At 38.7% G+C, this 20,149-nt stretch overlaps 1 protein-coding gene and 1 long non-coding RNA gene across 4 annotated transcripts in view; both read left to right on the forward strand.

Moving 5' to 3' along the window:
* CHRM3 (cholinergic receptor muscarinic 3) overlaps positions 1-20,149 on the forward strand; it is a 501,021-nt gene that overhangs the window by 306,992 nt on the left and 173,880 nt on the right. The gene's annotated exons all lie outside the window — the stretch shown is intronic.
* On the forward strand, positions 6,744-18,248 carry LOC122459426. The gene is made up of 3 exons (XR_006280128.1): positions 6,744-7,125; positions 7,936-7,941; positions 18,237-18,248. It is a non-coding gene; the product is annotated as an uncharacterized LOC122459426 (long non-coding RNA).

Raw genomic sequence — 20,149 nt, forward strand, 5'->3', positions numbered from 1 at the left:
CTCTGTCCATGAATGCCTCCCAGTGGCCATACATCCCAAAGCCCTCTTTATAGCACCACTGCCTAAGCCATCTGTTGACAGTCATAATCTTGTCACACCTTTGTTGCCCTTCTCTAGGAACAGGAAGGATCCCGCTAAAGATCACCTGAGCCTCAATTTCCTTAAGCGTCTTCCCCAGCCTAGCATAGTCTCCCTTAATGCTTTCCAGCGAGAATCTAGCCGTATCATTTGTTCCCACATGAAGGATAATTAGGGGATTCTTTCCCGCTCCCTTTAGGATCCTTTTTAACCTCAGGTCTACATCCCGTATCTTAGCACCCGGAAGATAGCACCCCCTTCTATTCTCTGGATCAGCTCTAGTTACAGGCCTGTCTATTCTCCTCAATAAAGAGTCCCCTATCACATAGACCTGCCTTTTCCTGGTGATGGTGCTATTCTTCTGTCTCTCCCCTATTCCCTCTGGCTGCAAGTTCTTTCCATTCCTATTTTCCCTTATAATCCTCTTCAACCCATCCTGTATCCTCCTGGGGCTCATATTTGGTGTAGTCTCCCTTGACTCTTCCACTTTTCCTATAGGACTAGCCTCTCTTCTCTTCTTCCTTACCCTTCCACCTTCAACAAGTACCTGCTGAGCCCCTTCTTCATTTTCCAACTCTACAAACCTGTTCCTAAGCTCTATTTCTTCTTCACTAGCCTGTCTTTTCCTCTGCCTTGTTCTTTTAGTCACATGCTTCCACTGACCACTTTTCTTATCCAGTCTCCCCTCAAAATTCCCCAGCCCTGCTTCCATCTGTAAGTCTGAGCTTTTCCCTTCAGTTCATTCCATGCCCTTGAGAAAACTTTGTCTCCTGCACTGTTGAGCTCCTCTCTTATTGTAGAAAGTTCTGTTTTGCAAGAGAAGCAAAATAGTTGATCACAGTCCTCATGTGAGAGATTTAGTTTTATCTTTTAGATATCCTGGATCTAGGTCATTGAAAGAGCCTTGAAGATGAGGACCAAGACCTTGAACATGATTCAGTATCCTATAGGGAGCTAATTTCAGGAGCTAGGGGACAGATTAAAAGTATTCAAAGCAGCCTGTGTTGCTGAGTGGACACAAAGCAGCATTCGGCAATAGCGAGAGTTTCCTTAGCATGGAATGCCCAGGTATATTGCATTACTGTAGTCCACTCAAGCAGTGACAAATGTGTCAAATCTTCCAGGATGGGACATAGTCTCCTAGCCAACGGAGATGGTATAAAATGTTGTTCATGGATGCTGCTATGTGAGAGCTTAGCATCAATGAGGAATCCAAGATAACTCCTAAACTATAGACTAAATTCACCAATATGTTGGCGTGTACCTTAATGCAAAAGAGACTACACCAGGGTTATAAACTCTTCAAAATACTTTCCTCTTCCCACCAGCATCACATCTGTCTTGCTTATGTTCAGCTTCAACCAGCTTTTCTTCATCCATAAGTTCAACTTGTCCAAGCATTAGGTCATCTTCGTGATAGCGGTATGGTCATATGTAGTGAGGAATAAGTATGGCTGGCACTTGCCTTTCAATTAAGTCTTTCATGCCACATAATGATGTGATTCCCTTGTTCTATTTTCCAGATAAGCAATTTCCTTTTTATTAAATTATTTCTTATTTGATGTTCATATAAACCACTTAACAGAGTGAATAATATTTTAAATTCATAGTAGTACAGTTATTTGTTGTTTTTATGACTGGCAATATCACATCTTGAATTAGCCAAAGGTTACCTCTGGTTTCCCATCTCTTGAAGTATGATTATGTCCTAAAAAGTGTCTTTGTAAAGTAGCATTGGAAGACTCCCTATTCATTGTGTCTCTCTGATTTCTATACCACATGCATTCAGTTTTAAAGTCAAAAGATGTGTTTTGTTTTGTTTTGATTGTTTTTCCCTAACTACCAGCTCTTGAAAACTCACCCTTGGCTCTGACTGTCAAGAGGAGCTCTTTCCCTCTCATGCTTCTTCACCATTAATAATAGAGGCTCTGCAGACTAAATGATTCCCTCAGACACACCTGTGCAATCCGTTGTCTTCAGATGATGCCCTCAGTTACATCTGTGCAATGCCATTAACATTAAGGCTGTCTCTAGACTTGCAGCTAGGGGTGTGATTCTCAGTTCAAATAGGCATGTCTGAGCTGGCTCTCATCAAGCTAATGCACTAAGAATAGCGGTTGCATGGGTAGCAGTGAATTGCAGTATGGGTTAGCAGCTCTGAGTATGTACCCACAGGGTCCAAGCAGGTTTCTACTCAGAGTGGCTAGCCTGTGCAGCTGCTCACCCCTGCCAATGATACCATTGCTATACTACTGTTTTTGGTGCACTAGTTCTCACAGAGTATGTCTTCTTAAGCTGGGAATCACACAGTCCTCCCTCACCTCACAGCTGGACATGTAGATATAGCCTTTGTATGTTTGCACCAGTGTTAATGAGGGCATCGTCTGGGTATAATAGTATTGCAGAAGTGTAGCTGAGATATTACTTTGAAATATTGTAGATCCAGTAAGAAAGTTCAGAGCATTAAAAGAATCCCTTAATTTGCTAAAAATGCTTAGTCAGGAAAAAATGCTAACTAAATCCTCATTAAACAAAACTTAAAAATTAAAGGAGGAAACATTGGGAAATAATTCTGATTATATTTAGATGTGTGCTTGGGAATGCCCTTGTGTTTCTGAAAGCAGCCTCACTTTCAGAGAGAACAGGTCAATTTCTTTACATGGTTCTCTGATCTGAAGAGCGAACAAGGTATCATTTCTATTAGCGTACTGTCAGAGAATCCAAGAGTGTAGACACATTTCACATTTTGTGTAGGTCATTACTAATAAACTTGGATTCCTGCAGTATAATGTTTGTTTTATTAGTTATGTTATCATGTCTAGCTCTGGTAGTGTACATTCATGTTCACATCCTTATCTCTTATACCTTTTGACAGGCTCACCATAGTTACTGTATCTGCTTCTCATTCAATCTAAGGCAAATTCACAGCCCATTTGTGAGGGCTTAGGGTGAAATAGTATCTTTCTCCAGCTTCAGTCTTGGCCAAGCTATCTTGATCTCTCATCATAGGCTAAGTCTGCTGTGCTTTCATAACATTCTTGAGCCCTTTTAATCTGCCAAGTTTTAGGACTGTGCCCTTTACTTTATTGGGGAAATGTTCAAAGATATGATTGGTGTAAAATCAAAATCCATATAGCTATGGCCACTCAAGGCACAGTTCTTCTCTATTACAACAGGGCAAGACCATTGACTTTTACAGTACTGCATTGGTATAACTGTGAGCAGAATTTTCCCAAAAGAAATTTCTAAGCAGTCATGTCCATTGTTCCCACTCACTCCATTTGCATTCATCTTTGTGGTGTAGGCATATTAAATAGAATAGCAAGTTTTCTGTGCAAATTGGTGCCTTTAAGAATTCAGATCCACTTAGATATGCACTTATCCTCCTGCAAGGACATCTGGATTCTTTATCTGTGACCTTTACCTGAGCACAGTGTATATCCTGCTTTTGTCCTCCTATTCGATATTGGCAATTATACACCTGCCTGGCTTGCAGTGTTAACATATGCCATTGTATCACAAGAGGATGGGGGGGGATGGGGTGGAGGAGAAGAGCGAGGCAGCCTCCTCTTCCCCGTTCCTGACACATTGAGTGAAATTTTACCTGTAGGCAGGTAATGCTACTGCAACCTCAGAAGTATCCATGAACATATGCCAGGCCAGCTCATCTTGATTATGTAAAGTTGTATTTACAGTCACTTTGTTGTTCAGTGATTGTGGGAAAGACTGGACCATACCTGTGTCAGTCCGGGTGTATGCTGGCATTGTTGATTGCACATGGCTGTCTGAACAAAATGTCCCGTGGCATCAGTATTGTACTAGCCTTGTCTTTGTATCTTTTAAAAGTGAATTCTCCAATTCTCCTACACCACCCAGCATAGTAAACTCCGGAACTTGCTGCTTTCTTCTAATATGTTTTGTCTTTCTACTGTTGCATGCCCTTGTATCATTTTCTCTCTTACAGTGGGAAGCTTCAGCCTAATCATTACAATTACTTCAGCTATATCATTAACAGCAACACAAGAGACAGTGATTTCATGTTCCCAGGTTTCCCCTCTGTTCCTTATCCTACACACAGTGACTCAGCCTCACCTGAATGTGGGGTGTGTGTGTGTGTGTGTGTGCGTGAGAGAGAGAGAGAGAGAGAGAGAGAGAGAGGTGGGGGAAGGGGAAAGAGAAACTGAATAAAACTTTTTTTAACTTTACTTTACTGTTTCCATTGGAAAGAGAGATCAGTGAAATCTTTTAATGTCTTTTCCTTGACCACTTGTCAATCTACTCTATGCCCATTAGACTCATTTTATTCAAAATGGAATTGTTTTAGAGTTTTTGTCAGCTCCTATCTGTACAGGTACGCAGAGGGACAAATTCACTTCTTGAGCAGGTACAATTCAAAAGAGGACACATCTCCACATATTTAAACAGAACTGGCCTACTTACAGTAGCAGTGAATTTAGCCCATTGTATGTGGTTGTTTTTTTCTGATTATAATTTTCCGGTCTGATTTTTTTTCCCATTTTTGTTGGTCAGTTAAATGGTATTTCTACAATTTCTGATCCCAGATCATAGCACCTTTACCTAAAGAATAAATTCAGTTATTTTAGAGCCCCATCCTCATGCTAGTGCCCAGACAGATTAAGGGCTAGGGCCCAGCTGGATTAAACATTTGTCTTATGCGCAGATGACTTGGGAGGGGAAAGAGTAAGGAAATGTCAGAAACCCCCACCCCCACAATCCATGAAAGACAGTATGATTTGAACCATACACATACTTCATTCAACTTCACAGTAAGCAGAGATGGGCCCAAAACATAAATTCTAGATCCAGGTCCAAACTTAATAACGGATACCAATATAACAAGGATTTCACCTCCACTTATTTGCATGGATCATTTATTTAGGTATAATTTGCTACCAATCACTAATTAAAGCTATTAGCCCTGTCAGTAGTAGAATGGCCAGGCCTGTAACCAGAGCTGATAGAGAGAATAGAATGGTGTGCTGTCTTCCAGGTGCTAAAATAGAGGATGTGGGCCTGAGGTTGAAAAGGATCCTAAAGGGAGCAGGAAAGGATCCACTGATGATTCTTCATGTGGGAAGAAATGATACCGGTAGATTCTTGCTGGAACGTATCAAGGAACACTATGCCAGGTTGGGGAAGACGCTTAAGGAAATAGAGGCTCAGGTGATCTTCAGTGGGATTCTGCCTGTTCCTAGAGAAGGGCAACAAAGGTGTGACAAGATTATGACTATCAACAGATGGCTCAGGCAGTGGTGCTATAAGGAGGGCTTGGGGATGTATGGCCACTGGGAGGCATTCATGGACAGAGGACAGTTCTCTCGGGATGGATTTCATCTGAGTAGGGAAGGAAATAGACTTTTAGGATTCAGGCTGGCACAACTGATTAAGAGATCTTTAAACTAGGAATTTGGGGGAGATGGTTGGGAGATGTCCAGGTAATCTCCACACCAGAGAGGGAAGAAAACAAAATAAGAAAGGATACAGCCGTGGGTAGGAGAATGGACAAAAGGAGGAAGGGCAGTGTGGATACCAGTCTAATAGGTTATACTGGCTGTAGAATGTCCGTGCCTAATCAGGTAAAGAATGTGAGCGAGGCCAAACAGCAAAAATTAAGATGTTTGTACACCAATGTGAGGAGCCCAGGTAACAAAATGGAGGAACTAGAGGTACTGGTGCAGGAAGTGAAACCAGATATTATAGGGATAACAGAAACATGGTGGAATAGTAGTCATGACTGGACTACAGGTATTGAAGGGTATGTGCTGCTTAGGAAAAACAGAAATAAAGGTAAAGGTGGTGGAGTAGCATTGTAAATCAATGATGAGGTAGAATGTAAAGAAATAAGAAGCGATTCAATGGATAAGACAGAATCCGTCTGGGCAAAAATCACATTGGGGAAGATAACTAGTAAAGCCTCTCCTACGATAGTGCTTGGGGTGTGCTATTGACCCCCGGGATCTAATTTGGTTGTGGATAGAGCCCTTTTTAATGTTTTTAATGAAGTAAATACTAATGGAAACTGCATGATCATGGGAGACTTTAACTTCCCAGATATAGACTGGAGGCCAAGTGCTGGTAATGATAATAGGGCTCAGACTTTCCTAGATGTGATAGCTGATGGATTCCTTCATCAAGTAGTTGCTGAACCGACAAGAGGGGATGCCATTTTAGATTTGGTTTTGGTGAGTAGTGAGGACCTCATAGAAGAAATGGTTGTAGGGGACAACCTTGAACCTTCAGTTCAAACTGAATGGAAGGATAAACAAAAATAAATTTGCAACTAGGGTTTTTGATTTTGAAAGGGCTGACTTTCAAAATTAAGGAAATTAGTCAGGGAAGTGGATTGGACTGAAGAATTTATGGATCTAAAGGCAGAGAAGGCTTGGGATTACTTCAAGTCAAAGCTGCAGAAGCTATCGGAAGCCTGCATCCCAAGAAAGTGGAAAAAAAGCCTAGGCAGGTGTTATAGACCAAGGTGGATGAGCAAGCATCTCAGAGAGGTGATTGAGAAAAAGCATACAGGGAGTGGAAAATGGGAGGGATCAGCAAGGAAAGCTACCTAATTGAGGTCAGAACATGTAGGGATAAAGTGAGAAAGGATAAAAGTCAAGTAGAGTTGTACCTTGCAAAAGGAATTAAAACCAATAGTAAAAGGTTCTATAGCCATATAAATAAGAAGAAAACAAAGAAAGAAGAAGTGGGACCACTAAAGACTGAGGATGGAGTGGAGGTTAAGGATAATCTAGGCATGACCTAATATCTAAACCAATACTATGCCTCAGTCTTTAATGAGGAGCTTAGGGATAATGGTAGAAGATAGAAGTGAAACTTGAACAGCTTAATGGGACCAAAATGGGGAGCCCAGATAATCTTCATCCAAGAATATTAAAGAAATTGGCACATGAAATTGCAAGCCCATTAACAAGAATTTTTAATGAATCAGTAAACTCAGGGGTTCTACTGTATGGCTGGAGAATTGCTAACACAGTTCCTATTTTTATGAAAGGGGGAAAAAAAGTGATCCGGGTAACTACAGGCCTCTTAGTTTGACATCTGTAGTATGTAAGGTCTTGGAAACAGTTTTGAAGGAGAAAATAGTTAAGGACATTGAGGTCAATGGTACATGGGACAAAATACAACACGGTTTTACAAAAGGTAGATCGTGCCAAACCAAGCTGATCTCCTTCTTTGAGAAAGTAACAGATTTTTTAGACAAAGGAAACGCAATGGATCTAATTTACCTAGATTTCAGTAAGGAATTTGATATGGTTCCACATGGGGAATTATTAGTTAAATTGGACAAGATCTGGATCAATATGAAAACTGAAAGGTGGATAAAGAATTGGTTAAAGGGGAGACTACAGCGGGTCATACTGAAAGGTGAACTGACAGGCTGACAGGGAGGTTACCAGTGGAGTTCCTCAGGGATCGGTTTTGGGACCAATCATATGTAATCTTTTTATTAATGACCTCGGCACAAAAAGTGGGAATGTGCTAATAAAGTTTGCGGATGATACAAAGCTGGGATGTATTGACAATTTAAAGAAGGACCGGGATATTATACAGGAGAATCTGGATAACCTTGTAAATTGGAGTAATAGTAATAGGATGAAATTGAATAGTGAGAAGTGTAATGTCATGCATTTATGGATTAATAACAAGAATTTTAGTTATAAGCTGGGGACAGATCAATTAGAAGTAAGAGAGAAGAAGAAGGACCTTGGAGTATTGGTTGACCACAGGATGACTATGAGCCGCCAATGTGATATGGCCATGAAAAAAGCTAATGCGGTCTTGGGATGCATCAGGCGATGTATTTCCAGTAGAGATAAGGAGGTGTTAGTAACGTTATACAAGTCACTGGTGAGACCTCATCTGGAATACTGTGTGCAGTTCTGGTCTCCCATGTTTAAGGATGAATTCAAACTGGAACAGATACAGAGAAGGGCTACTAGGGTGATCCTAGGAATGGAAAATCTGTCTTATGAAAGGAGACTTAAGGAGCTTGGCTTCTTTAACCTAATTAAAGAAGGTTGAGGGGAGATATGATTGCTCTCTATAAATATAACAGAGGGATAAATACAGGAGAGGGAGAGGAATTATTTAAGCTCAGCACCAATGTGGACACAAAAACAAATGGGTATAAACTGGCCACCAGGAAGTTTAGACTTGAAATTAGACAAAGGTTGCTAACCGTCAGAGGAGTGAAGTTCTGGAACAGCCTTCCAAGGGAAGCAGTGGGGGCAAGAGACTTATCTGGCTTCAAGATTAAACTCATTAAGTTTATGGAGGAGATGGTATGATGGGATAACATGATTTTGGCAATTAATTGATCTTTAACTATTTATGGCAAATAGGCCCAATGGGCTGTGATAGGATGTTAGATGGGGTGGGATCTGAGTTACTACAGAGAATTCTTTCCTGGGTATCTGGCTCGTGAATCTTGTCTACATGCTCAGGGTTTAGCTGATCGCCATATTTGGGGTCGGGAAGGAATTTTCCTCCAGGGCAGATTGGAAGAGGCCCTGGGGGTTTTTCGCCTTCCTCTGTAGCATGGGGCACAGGTCACTTGCTGGAGTATTCTCTGCACCTTGAAGTCTTTAAACCATGATTTGAGGACTTCAATCGCTCAGACATAGGTGAGAGATTTATTGCAGGAGTGGGTGTGTGAGATTCTGTGGGCTGTATTGTGCAGGATGTCAGACTAGATGATCATAATGGTCCCTTCTGACCTTAATATCTATGAGTCTATGAGTAGTAGAATAAAAGGTTTTTAGACTATACAGCAGAATTATGTTCTCTTGTTAGCATCTTTATAAAATAATGATATTTTCAACCTTAGATGAATTTCTAACAAGTGTGCATCTGAAAAAAAAATCCTATGTATATACAGTCATCCTTGGGTGCTTCAAAAGATTTTATATGAAACATAGATAGGTTTGTAAGAGTTAGATATATATCAGTAAATGCTGGTAAACATACACACACAAACTGACAAAAATATTTCCATTGATAGAAATTGAAATTTACAAATAGGCAAAGTACTCAAGCAGGATTTTTCTTATTCATTGTAGTTTGAGTTTATGATATTTACTTAATATATGTTGGAATGTGATGCTGACAGTTTGTGCTTTAACTTTTTGAATCTCAATATCTACTGTCAATAAATAGTCTAATACTGCCATAATTTCCCTTAAATGTGAAAATATAGGGTTTTTAGAAAGTGCTTAAACCGAAAATGTTGTGCAAGCATGAAAATTTAAATTGATAAAACTGAAAATGTTTTTAAATAACGTCAACATTATCTGTTGAAATTATATATTAAAGAATTATTCTCCCAAACCATAGAATTAAGGGAGGGAAACTCTGCAATAAAGAAGGATACACCATAATAACATACATTCAGTTCAGGCTGAAAGTTTGATTGAAATTGTTTTCAGTGGGCTCCCTTACAAAGTTCCCACCAGTTTTGGATTTGTTTAGATTAACTTCTGATAGAATTCCTCATTTTAAAGATAGCAGTTAGCTCTAGAACCAATAAAATATTCAATTTGGTGGCACTTTTAAGTGCATTCACTATATTTGCAGTAGCACTCACAATTTGTTTTAGATAACATATTTAAACTATTCAGGACAGTATTGGGACTTTAGGAGAAACTTGATACTCATCAAAACCAAAAAAGAAAATGCATTAACACTCCAGGGTGAACCAAAACATCTGCATTTCCCACAGATCTGGTGTTAGTCACTGAGTAAGGAGAATATTGATTTTGATAGGTCAGTGATCTAATCTGCTCCAGCAACTTCTGTATTCCTGTTGAAGTATAATTGAATAACATGGTCAAGTAGTGCTTATTCAGTTTCTAGTCAGTTGGTTCTCTTAGAATCCACACTTTTACTAAGCCAACTTTAGAATAAAACTCATATAAATAACTAGCTATACACTTCTCGCTGTAAAGGAACTTGTGCTTATGGATAAGGTGTTTTAGTGTCATGTTCATGCTCTGCCTAACTGCAATTGTTTCTATGAAGGTTTTTTTTTTAAGTTGGTACACAAAAAAGTACAAGAGCTTTGATGCATGGAAAAAGCAGTTGTGGGAGCAATACTTGAGTAGTAAACTTTAATCTTGTGCATTTAGTTCTCAAATTCTAATGACAGCACAGATTTTATAACAACCTTTACGTTCATCATCTTGGATAACAACAAAACAACAGTAAGGAAGCAACACAAAAGCAGTCAGACTAAGGGCTCAATTCTGCCCTCTGCAACTGCCACTTGAGATGGCCAGATGCATTACTACATCAACAGAGCCTGGGAATGGCCCGAGATGCAAAGTCTGCTGGCAGGAAAGTGGGTGCTATAGCACAAAAGAGCCATAAGGCTTCAGACACTTGGGATGAGCATAGGGTGCCAGTACCGTCTTGGAAGGCAGTATGGTCTTCTGGGTAATGTGCTGATTCACCACTTGCCTGCAGTGCTTCTGTCCTTGGAGCTACTCGGGGGGTATGGGGCGGGGAATGAAAACTGTTCTCCTCTGATGGGAACTTCAGGGGAAGGTGGAAGCAGAAACAACAGTTTATCCTGGGGTGCTCTGCCCTGAGGCACAATGGGAGTCCTGGCAAAAGGAAGTATAATTTACAGTTCTTTCTGTAAATTGCACCCAGTGGACATTGCACCAATGAAGGCTAGGCACAGTTGGGTGCTAATACTGGAGTTTAGAGGTAAATTGGATCAATTTTGTCAATTTTTAATAGCTGATATCACTAGTATTTAAAGAAAGGTGCATCCGCTAGTAAAAGGATGTATGTGTGATTTGTCCAATAAGTATACCTAATGTTTGTCAGGTACCCATTTTACCTTCCTATGATATTGCTAGTCAGTTAGATGAAAAGAAAATTTGACTCCATCATGAAAAGTCATTCAGAATGTACATAATTCAGAATATACAAGTACAGACAGCACTGTGAAAGCATGTCCCTATGCTTTCAAAATGTGTTATGGAGTTTTATCTACCAAATTATCATTAGAGCCAATGGGAGTGTTTGTTTCATTAACAGCTCATCATACTGCAGTCTTGCTGCTACAACCATGAGTACCACTTCACAAATGTACCTCTGAGGGCTTATGCAAGTTTAGTTGCATGAGGAATATTGAATGGGACCTATGTGTTCATTGTCACATTGATTCTAAAGTCCATGTGTATTCACCAATTCAAAAAGGCATTTCTGAGGATCAGAAACTGCCAATTACTGTTCAGTAGAAGAGAAAATAATAATTAAATATATTCACATAGCTCAGTTTATCCCAAATGCTATAGCTAAACTTAAGAGTAGATGTAAGAAAAACAAACATTCCTTTAAAATCTTTAATGTAGTAATATACTTTTTTCCTTTTAATTTAAAGCAATGTGGCCATACAGACAATGACGATGTTGTCCGTTTGGGATTTTAAGTGATGCCGATTAACCTCAAACTTTCGAAGCCTTGATCCACGAGGATGACACATTTTTTCTCAGGCTTCTCCCTGAAAATAAAAGTCCAAGGAATATAGCCAGAACATTTAATTGGATTGGACTTTTAATTAGTGGCCGCAGGTTTGAGGCTACACAGGTTTGTGGCCTCAGGTTTGAGGCTATGCAGCTTGGGTCTCTCTTCAGCCCAAAGTGAATGTCCCACCGATGACAGCAGGAGGCTTGCACCAGGGCTAAGGATAAACCATGTTCCTTTTCTAGTGCTAAACTTGTAGGGCCAGATTGTACCAAAAATCCCTGGGCCTGTTGGTGGGATGCAGAGTTTCATTGCGTCATGAGGGAGCTCTGAGAGAAATTGTGACTCCAAAGGCAGTTTCACAATGTGCATGAGCATGCAAGCTGCCTTTCTTTGGATAGTACAACCAGTTTCCATCTGTCTAGACAGATGTGAAGTCTGATATGAGGGATGGGGCAAGCCAGGCTGTTACCCCACCTCTTCACCACACCCTCACAAACCTATGTGGAACAATGTGTACTCCCAGCATGCACGAGAAAAGCAAACAGTGTGCTCCCCGGCTGTAGAGACTGACATTGTAGCTGGTCCTTGCATGTGGGTAGAGGAAGTCTCCTGGCACTCCACACCTACCTCTGCACAGCCATGCTGTGGTCAGAGACAATCCGGCCTGAAGTTAATAAAACTATTCTTGCATTCAGCTTCAGACTGAGGGAAAAAATAATGCAGGGTCCTTTTTAGACCAACAGTCTGTCTGCCCTTGGTTTATTTGGCCTTTTTGTGTGCCTAGGATTTTTTGAAAACCTGCCCCAATCTAACTCTATCCCAACAATCTCAGTTCTTTTAGAGCCATACTTTGTATAAGAGATCTAAATTTGATGAGCAATACAACTTGGTTACCTTGCAACACCAAAGCAGCTGCTGATAGTGAATAAACTTCTGTTATAGAAAGTCAGTCTTTGGGGAATATACATATTGGACAGTCCAACTGCACTGATTAACTAGGAATAAAATGCTTGTATATTTCCCCTTGGGTGCAAATAAGGGAAAGCTGTAGCCTTAAACAAACTGTTATGTAAAATAACTTTTGCCCTACTGATTCCTGCTGCACTCCTACCTCAAGCTGCAAATTAAGAAGTCAGTAACCCACATGTATTTATGTAACATTACTACATTTTTATTAAGAAAACAAAAAAACGGAACCAATAATTTAGTCAAACTGGATCTGGATTAAAGCTGAATTTGGCCCAAACATTGCCTTTTTTTCTTTGTTAGTTAGTTTGTTTCCCTAAGATTTAATATTGTGGTGGTGTTGTATAAACATATTTGGGTTATTGAATTATTTTATTTGTAACTGGAGACAGTGCAGCAAGAATCAGGAGCCAGAAGATATTCTGAGAGCAGAAATACTATTGAATCCAGCATCAGCAGCAGATGGTTAGTAGGACTCTTAGCATGATCAGACTTTAAGATACTGCTCCCACATATGGTATCATTATTTCCAAAGTTTGCTGTACCTATGGATTCTGTAATGACCCTATATTTCTTAACCCCTTACATCCCAGGGTAGGCAGGGTTTAAAGAGCCTTTTTTTCCAGCTAAGCAGAAACTTTTAATATTTCAAAATCAGAGCTTGCAGAAGAACCTTGTAATTTGTTCTCTGGGACCACCATACACCATATGTTTCCAATGACAGTGTATTGAATGAAGTTCATATTTTTTTGGGGTGTTACATACTGATAGAAGCTGTGCTACTCACTACTCTATAATGTGTCCTATGATCCATTTATGGTAGAACTTCCTTGATTCCTGTAATAAGTACCTACCTGCCTATCCATTGAATCTTCACATAAATAAACATGTAACTTCCCGCTGTGACAGCTAGATCTGACTGGAGGGCAATTATTCCATTTCATGGCAACTTTCAAGGTTTGAAAGTTTGTTTTCATTCCACATTGGAACACAATCAAAACTTTCTGAACAGCTTTGCAAAAAAAAATATACCCGAATGTCCATTTCAAATCGAAACTGGAGCTTTTCAATTCAGGGTGTGCATGTGATCCACTCAATAGTCTGATGCTTAGTATACTTGCTTGTGAAAGACCCAGGTACAAGTCCCTGCTCTGCTTGACATAGCAGGGTTTTTCATCCCAGATCACTCTGATCCAGACAAAGCAGGGACTCAAATCTGGGTCTCAGACATTCCAGGCCAGTGCTGTAGTTAGCAGTTTATAGAGTGTGCATTTCTTTTTCACTCCCTCTAGAAACTGATATGTCTCCATGAAATGTTTAAGCTTCAGCAAAATGAAATGTTCCCATCAGCTCTAATGACAACTCCATACATCCCTTGTTCTCCATATGTTTGTCTGTTTTTATATACCTCATAAGTATCACAATTTTATTCACCCTGTCTATAAAATAAACAAATGAAAGGTAAGAAAATAGAAAGGAAGCCAAGTTCTTAGCCCATTTTTGAGATTAACTCACATTAGCTGATAAACTCACTTGTCCTTTAACTTAGAAAATTCAGAGCACAATTAAAGTGGATATATACAATAAAGACAATTTAATTAGAAATTTCAAATAATATCTCTAGTTATAACCAAAGATTACAGCACTAAAATTAAACTTGTATTGCTTTTTATGGGCAAAGAGAAAGCCAAAATTTAAATTTATGAAATTATATGCTGCCTTTAATACGGGATATTTAAAACTCTCTAAATGCTAAAATTAATCTTCCCAAATGTCAATACCCATACAATAGGTAGTCAGAGAACATAATACTGTGTATCTGAAGGATTTCTGAGTTATTGAATACAGATTTTTGGCACTTTTTACAGTAGTGGGACATTATCTTTCATATGCGAATGATTTTCTGGCTCTACCAAATCCACTTATTCAGACCTTTTCAGTTACACCTAAGCCCACTTATAAAGCTGTTGAAATATATAACCAATTTATTGATAACGCTATTTTAATTCGTATTTTATTTTAACGGGCCCAGGAAAAAGATGTGAATAAGTAATTCTCAGAGGAAAAATTATCACTTATTTTGGAATCCAGTATTATTTTAAAAACAATGAGATGCAAATATGACATATTTACACTTCACATTATTGCATAGAATGAGAGGCAGTGTTGTCTACTGAAGAGAGCACAAGTCTGTAAATCAGAAACTTTTCAATTCTAATTCCGACTCTGCTAATAGCTTGCTATGTAACCTTTGTCAAGTCACTTAAAGCCTATACATCCCAGTTTGTCTGCATGGGGCTAAAACATAAGAGATGCAAAGGAATACTCTTTCCACTCTCTTCCAGTGATCTTGGATCTCCCCCCTGCACACTTTAATATATTTATATTTTACTTACTGACACTGCATTCTCAGAACATAGTTTTCTGGATGTATATTACAAGCACAGATGTGTCCAAAGCAAAACAATGAGGATCTAACAGTAAGTCAAGTCCTTGTCTGTGCATACTCAATACAAAATAGCAGCTATCAGAAGTTCAAACTTCTGAACATAATTAAGATAAAAATGTTGAGCATGCAATATGTTTTTTTGAAAGGTGAAGTCAATTAGTTTTTCCTAGACACCTTTTAATGATCAAATTCCTGTACCCCAAACATCCTGCCTCAATCATCTCTGTCTATTGAAGATGAGACTAAAATAATTTATACTGTCAAATAAAATAACACAGAAATTTAAAATAATTTGGTGATCCATTTCTCTTAGGGACTTTTAGTATATATTACATATACATAAGTCAGTCTTATAACATTTTTGATGTATTTGCAGTGATATAAAAAAGTTTAATAAGTGTTACTCCTCATTATTCATATTCCAACTCAGTTCTTGATAATTACAATGAATGAGACATTTATGCTTTTGCTATTGCCAATAAATATAGTCAAGGAAAACTCTATTTTCATGTAAATGTGAAAATCAACTGTTCTTAGCATCCTGATCTCATTCTGCAGCCATTTTACTAGAAATGCTGGGATGCTTGGGGCCTAAATCATGCGGTTAATTAAAGCAATTTTTCCAGTGTAACTTAGGTACTGATAAGGTAATTTATGTAATTCACTCTTTTAAAACTTTTTCCCCCTTTGGGCACCATTTTGAACTAAGAAGCATGCTGTCAAACAAAATAAGTTATTGAATTTTGTATAGTGTCTTTATAACTTACTTTTATGAAAAAAGCTTTGTGAAGCTTGGTCTTAACAATTAATACTTAATGCCAAGTTATTAATGGATTTAAATGATTTCATACATATTCTCAGGTCTTCAGGAAAGTAATCTAAAATCAAATGTGTCTCTTTTTTTTCCCCATCCCTTGCTGTTTTTTTGAAAACTTTTAGACTTTTTATGTTATTTCACACATTCACAACCTTTATCAAAATAGGTATTTAACTCAAAAGAGCCTTTTTCTTTAAATGGTCTGACGTCCATCTTTACCTCTGTATGGAATTGTCCGTAAATCAATCAAGCCAAGAGAGCAAAGAAGGAAGAATGATAGCAACATGAAAGGGGAAGCAATAGAGAGACAAAGATGAAAGGAATACAGTTACTTTTTAAAATATCCTTCAAATCTGTTCTAACTGAAATTTACAATAGTTCTGGGATTAGTTATAAAACCAAATATTTGAAACTGATGGCTATGCTTAACTCCTTTGAGAATCTGGGAAATGTGATAGATATAGATTTGTAACATTCATGTGTTTTATTGATTGAAGTTGCCCAATAAATGAAGTCTGATTTTATGAGTTTGTAATGCTGCTGACATCTCTTCATTTTGATATCCTGACAAACTTTTCAGAACGATGTCTATAAACCTCCACTGATAGCTATATCTCTCAGGAGTCTGAAGAATCCAAACCCCAAGAGATGTCGATATTCCAGTGTAACTTCTAGTGTCTACAGTGCTACCAACTCTCAAGGAGGTGGATTAACTGCAGTGACAGGACAACCTGCCCTGTTGTTGTAGTGAGTGTATGTACTGATATGCTAGGGCAGTGCTGCTTCACACTGTCGCTGTGCCATTGTAGCATTTTATTTGTTGACGTACTCTGAAGGAACAATGACCTGCAGTCCCTGCAAATCATGCAGATTTGCATGCAAAGCTTCAATGCAAAATCAGTGGCACTTTTTTCCTTAGTTACAACTGAAGGATGAGGCCTTCAAAGTTAAAGTTAAACTGAGTTTAGCGCCAAAGCCCTGGTTCTAATATCTGTTGCACCATTCGAAAAGTGGAACAGCTCCTTTGAATCAGCATTACTCCACTTTTTTACACTGTTGTAAAAGAGATCAGAATCTGGCCTTGTATAATAAAAGGTTCAAAGCCTTCCAAATTCTATGACTATAAACCCCAAGTTCATAAAATGCAATGCCTTTCTGAAAAATGATGACATCAGTATGTCCTTTTTTCACTCAGAAGATCTGGTCCTTGTCTGGTTACGTTAGTGATAAAAATATATTTTTTAAAAAATATATATTTTACTTCTGTTTTTGTTGGAGAGCCAAAATACTTATGAGGGGGGAATAGATTCTATTTTTGCCCACACATCAACAATATTAACTAATGGCCAGCTCATGGCCCAATCTACATTCCTGCACAAGGCGGAATTGGTAAGGGTTAAGAGTAGGCCCCTGCACAACCTCCCTAGGCCATAGGCCTAAACACACAAGGATAAGCAAATGCTCCAGTTGTAATTTTTCCCTTTTCCTCACCCATCAAGCAGGGACTCTACTCTTGAACATGCATGAAGGCGGGGGTAATAATGCCCCACTGATAAGGGATCACTGGCAAATTATTACATCCCTGGGAGCAAAGGAGGAATTATGCTTCTCTGAGGCATGATTCCTTCTCTGTGCTATTCCTGAAGTGGCATAATTACACACCACTCTTTAGAGAAGGCAGATTGCAGAATATAGTAATTCACTGCTGTGCCACCATTTTCTTTATGCGGCCTACAGATAACAAGGAGGCATCCACAGCATTCCTGGCATAATTCTAGTGGGTTCATTCCAGAACCCAAAGTGAAAGGAATGATACCTGCATCTGATTTGTTTGAATGTGCCATGCTTACACAAACAATTCAGATGCTTTTTGGAAAGTGTTTAATCCTTTACTCTCTTCATTTTGACTTGGAATCTAGACTTTTTATGGGAGGTCTGCTAATAATCTTTATTTTTTATTTTAAAAAGCCTGCAGTACCAGCATTTCATCACCACCGCTCTCTCGCTCTCCTCGCTCTCTCTCTCTCTGACGAATATCTGCAGAACCAGTACAAGTAGTAAGATGAATATTTTAATACAAGTTCCCACATAGAGACTGGATTTTGGCTGGATTTCTTTACAGAGACTTGGGGAGATTTTCTTTTTTCCTGCTCTTGTTTTTGCTGGTCACTTTTTACCAGGTATGTGGTATTTGTAGCCAAGTCAGTCCCAGGATATTACAGACTAGGTGGGTGAGGTAATATCTTTTATTGGACCAACTTATGTTGGTGGTGATTCACCACCATTGTGTGCTTTTTTGTTGACTTATGACAAGCATATATATATGCTGTAAAATATCTGTACTGAACCCTGGGCATTCAGATTTCAGCGGTACTATTGCCTGTGTAAGGTATGCAGGATTAAGTCCATAACTAGCAAAGTGGGACCCTTGGTTGTGCTAATTAGGATCAAATGCCACCATCAAAGTTTTGGCACTGACTTTGGTCTGATCCAGATCAGGGCTCAGAAGCCCAGTCCTTCGCAACTTGCTAGAGAATGGACTAGGTAATGGCTTAGATAACTAAATATATACCATTATATTTACTCATAAAGTATAATGGGTATCCACATGACCATTTTTGCAGGACTGGTCTCTAGTAATGTATGTGATTACCTAGAATACTTTCCTAGCTAACTGTTACATCATGGCATTGGTTATATTGGAGTTCTGGAAACAATGGAAAGATTTAGGTGTGCTTTTTTGTAAATGCTGATTTCTCTGCTGAAAGTTGATTTTCCAACCGGGACAGGAAAATGCTTACCACATTTTTATTCACAGTGTATCTCCTCCAGCTTTAGTACTCAAATGCTATGATTCCGTGTCCAAATTATTTATATTGATCTCATTAATACCAGGCATTTTAATTGTTTTTTTCATCTTTATTCTTTTCCCCTGCGAAGGAATTAAAATAAATGCAGTAAATGTAATGAAAAAACAAACCATTGCTTCACTGCGGTTGATTGCTATTGTATGCTAGGAAGATAATAGTGGAATTAGTTTCTTTTTCTATTACTTCATTAATAGCTCCTGAAACCATATGCTTTCAAAACCACAACTTTTCCCAAGAGATGAAGCCGGAGTGAATACAAACTGTCCATTTCATGAAAGGAAACATTTCACAAGCCAGTTATTCACTACTCTTAACTGGAACCAAAGTCAGATTCCCTCTCCTAACAGAGAATAGAAGTGCTTTTTTTTAGTGCAGGATAAATTGATGGTAACAGACTTTGAGATTAGAAATACTGGGAACTCTTCCCATTACCCCTATTGCAAGAATAATTTTTATATTTCCCTCTCCTAAGAGAATAAAGTCTTTTTTTTAGTGCAGGATAGGTAACAGACTGAGATTAGAAGTACGGGACTCTTCCCATTACCCCTATTGCAAGAAATAATTTTTATCTGAATCTAAAGAGTGATGGCTGCGGGATTCTGATACTTTCTTTAATCTTCAGATTCCCTTGGCCTCAGTCTACTGGTTTATAGGCACTGATGAAACCTAAGAGTCTATGCCTATATTTCAGCTCGTTTTGTTCATGAGTTTGTTTTTTTTTTTAAATTCTCTTGTGGACTCTAACAGGGCTGGAGGGAGTATCATCCGTGTCATGTTCTTATCTTTCTAAGAGGACACAGAAATTACTGCTGTGGATTATTTGTTCTTCTGCACTCAAGACTTGTTGTAGTTTATGGGTTCATTAGATATTGGTTCATTTAACTGTGGTTAATTTAAGTCTTTCCTAAGGGTCTTTTTGGGGGCTCTGGTATTATTGCTTAAAAACCACAACTATAGTGAATACCTCCCATTATTACTTAAACATGCAGGAAAACTGCAAGTTAAAAAATATCAGCTGTTCTTTCTTAACACTTTTATTAAATGGAAATTTTAACTAGATTGCAACCAAACAGTTCTCAGCTTACTCTTCTAACTATTTGTTTTATCAAGTCAGTTTCCCCACCAACCAACCAGGCAAGTTGTGGTTCCTATCATAGGCAGATAGAACATCTCTGTTTCATCCAAGGTCGTGAAAGCTGGAAAGGTAGAGGTGAGAACTGATTGTCCAGTTGTCTCACATGGGATGAGTTTTTCTTACTCCAGCAGTCAGATTTAGTAGAAGCCACATGATGAATAGTAAAGGAGTACTTGTGGCACCTTAGAGACTAAAAAATTTATTTGAGCATAAGCTTTCGTGAGCTACAGCTCACTTCATCGGATGCATTTGGTGGAAAATACAGAGGGGAGATTGATATACACACACAGAGAACATGAAACAATGGGTTTATCATACACACT

Source organism: Dermochelys coriacea, chromosome 3 (genome assembly GCF_009764565.3).
Source record: "Dermochelys coriacea isolate rDerCor1 chromosome 3, rDerCor1.pri.v4, whole genome shotgun sequence".
NCBI lineage: Eukaryota > Metazoa > Chordata > Testudines > Dermochelyidae > Dermochelys > Dermochelys coriacea.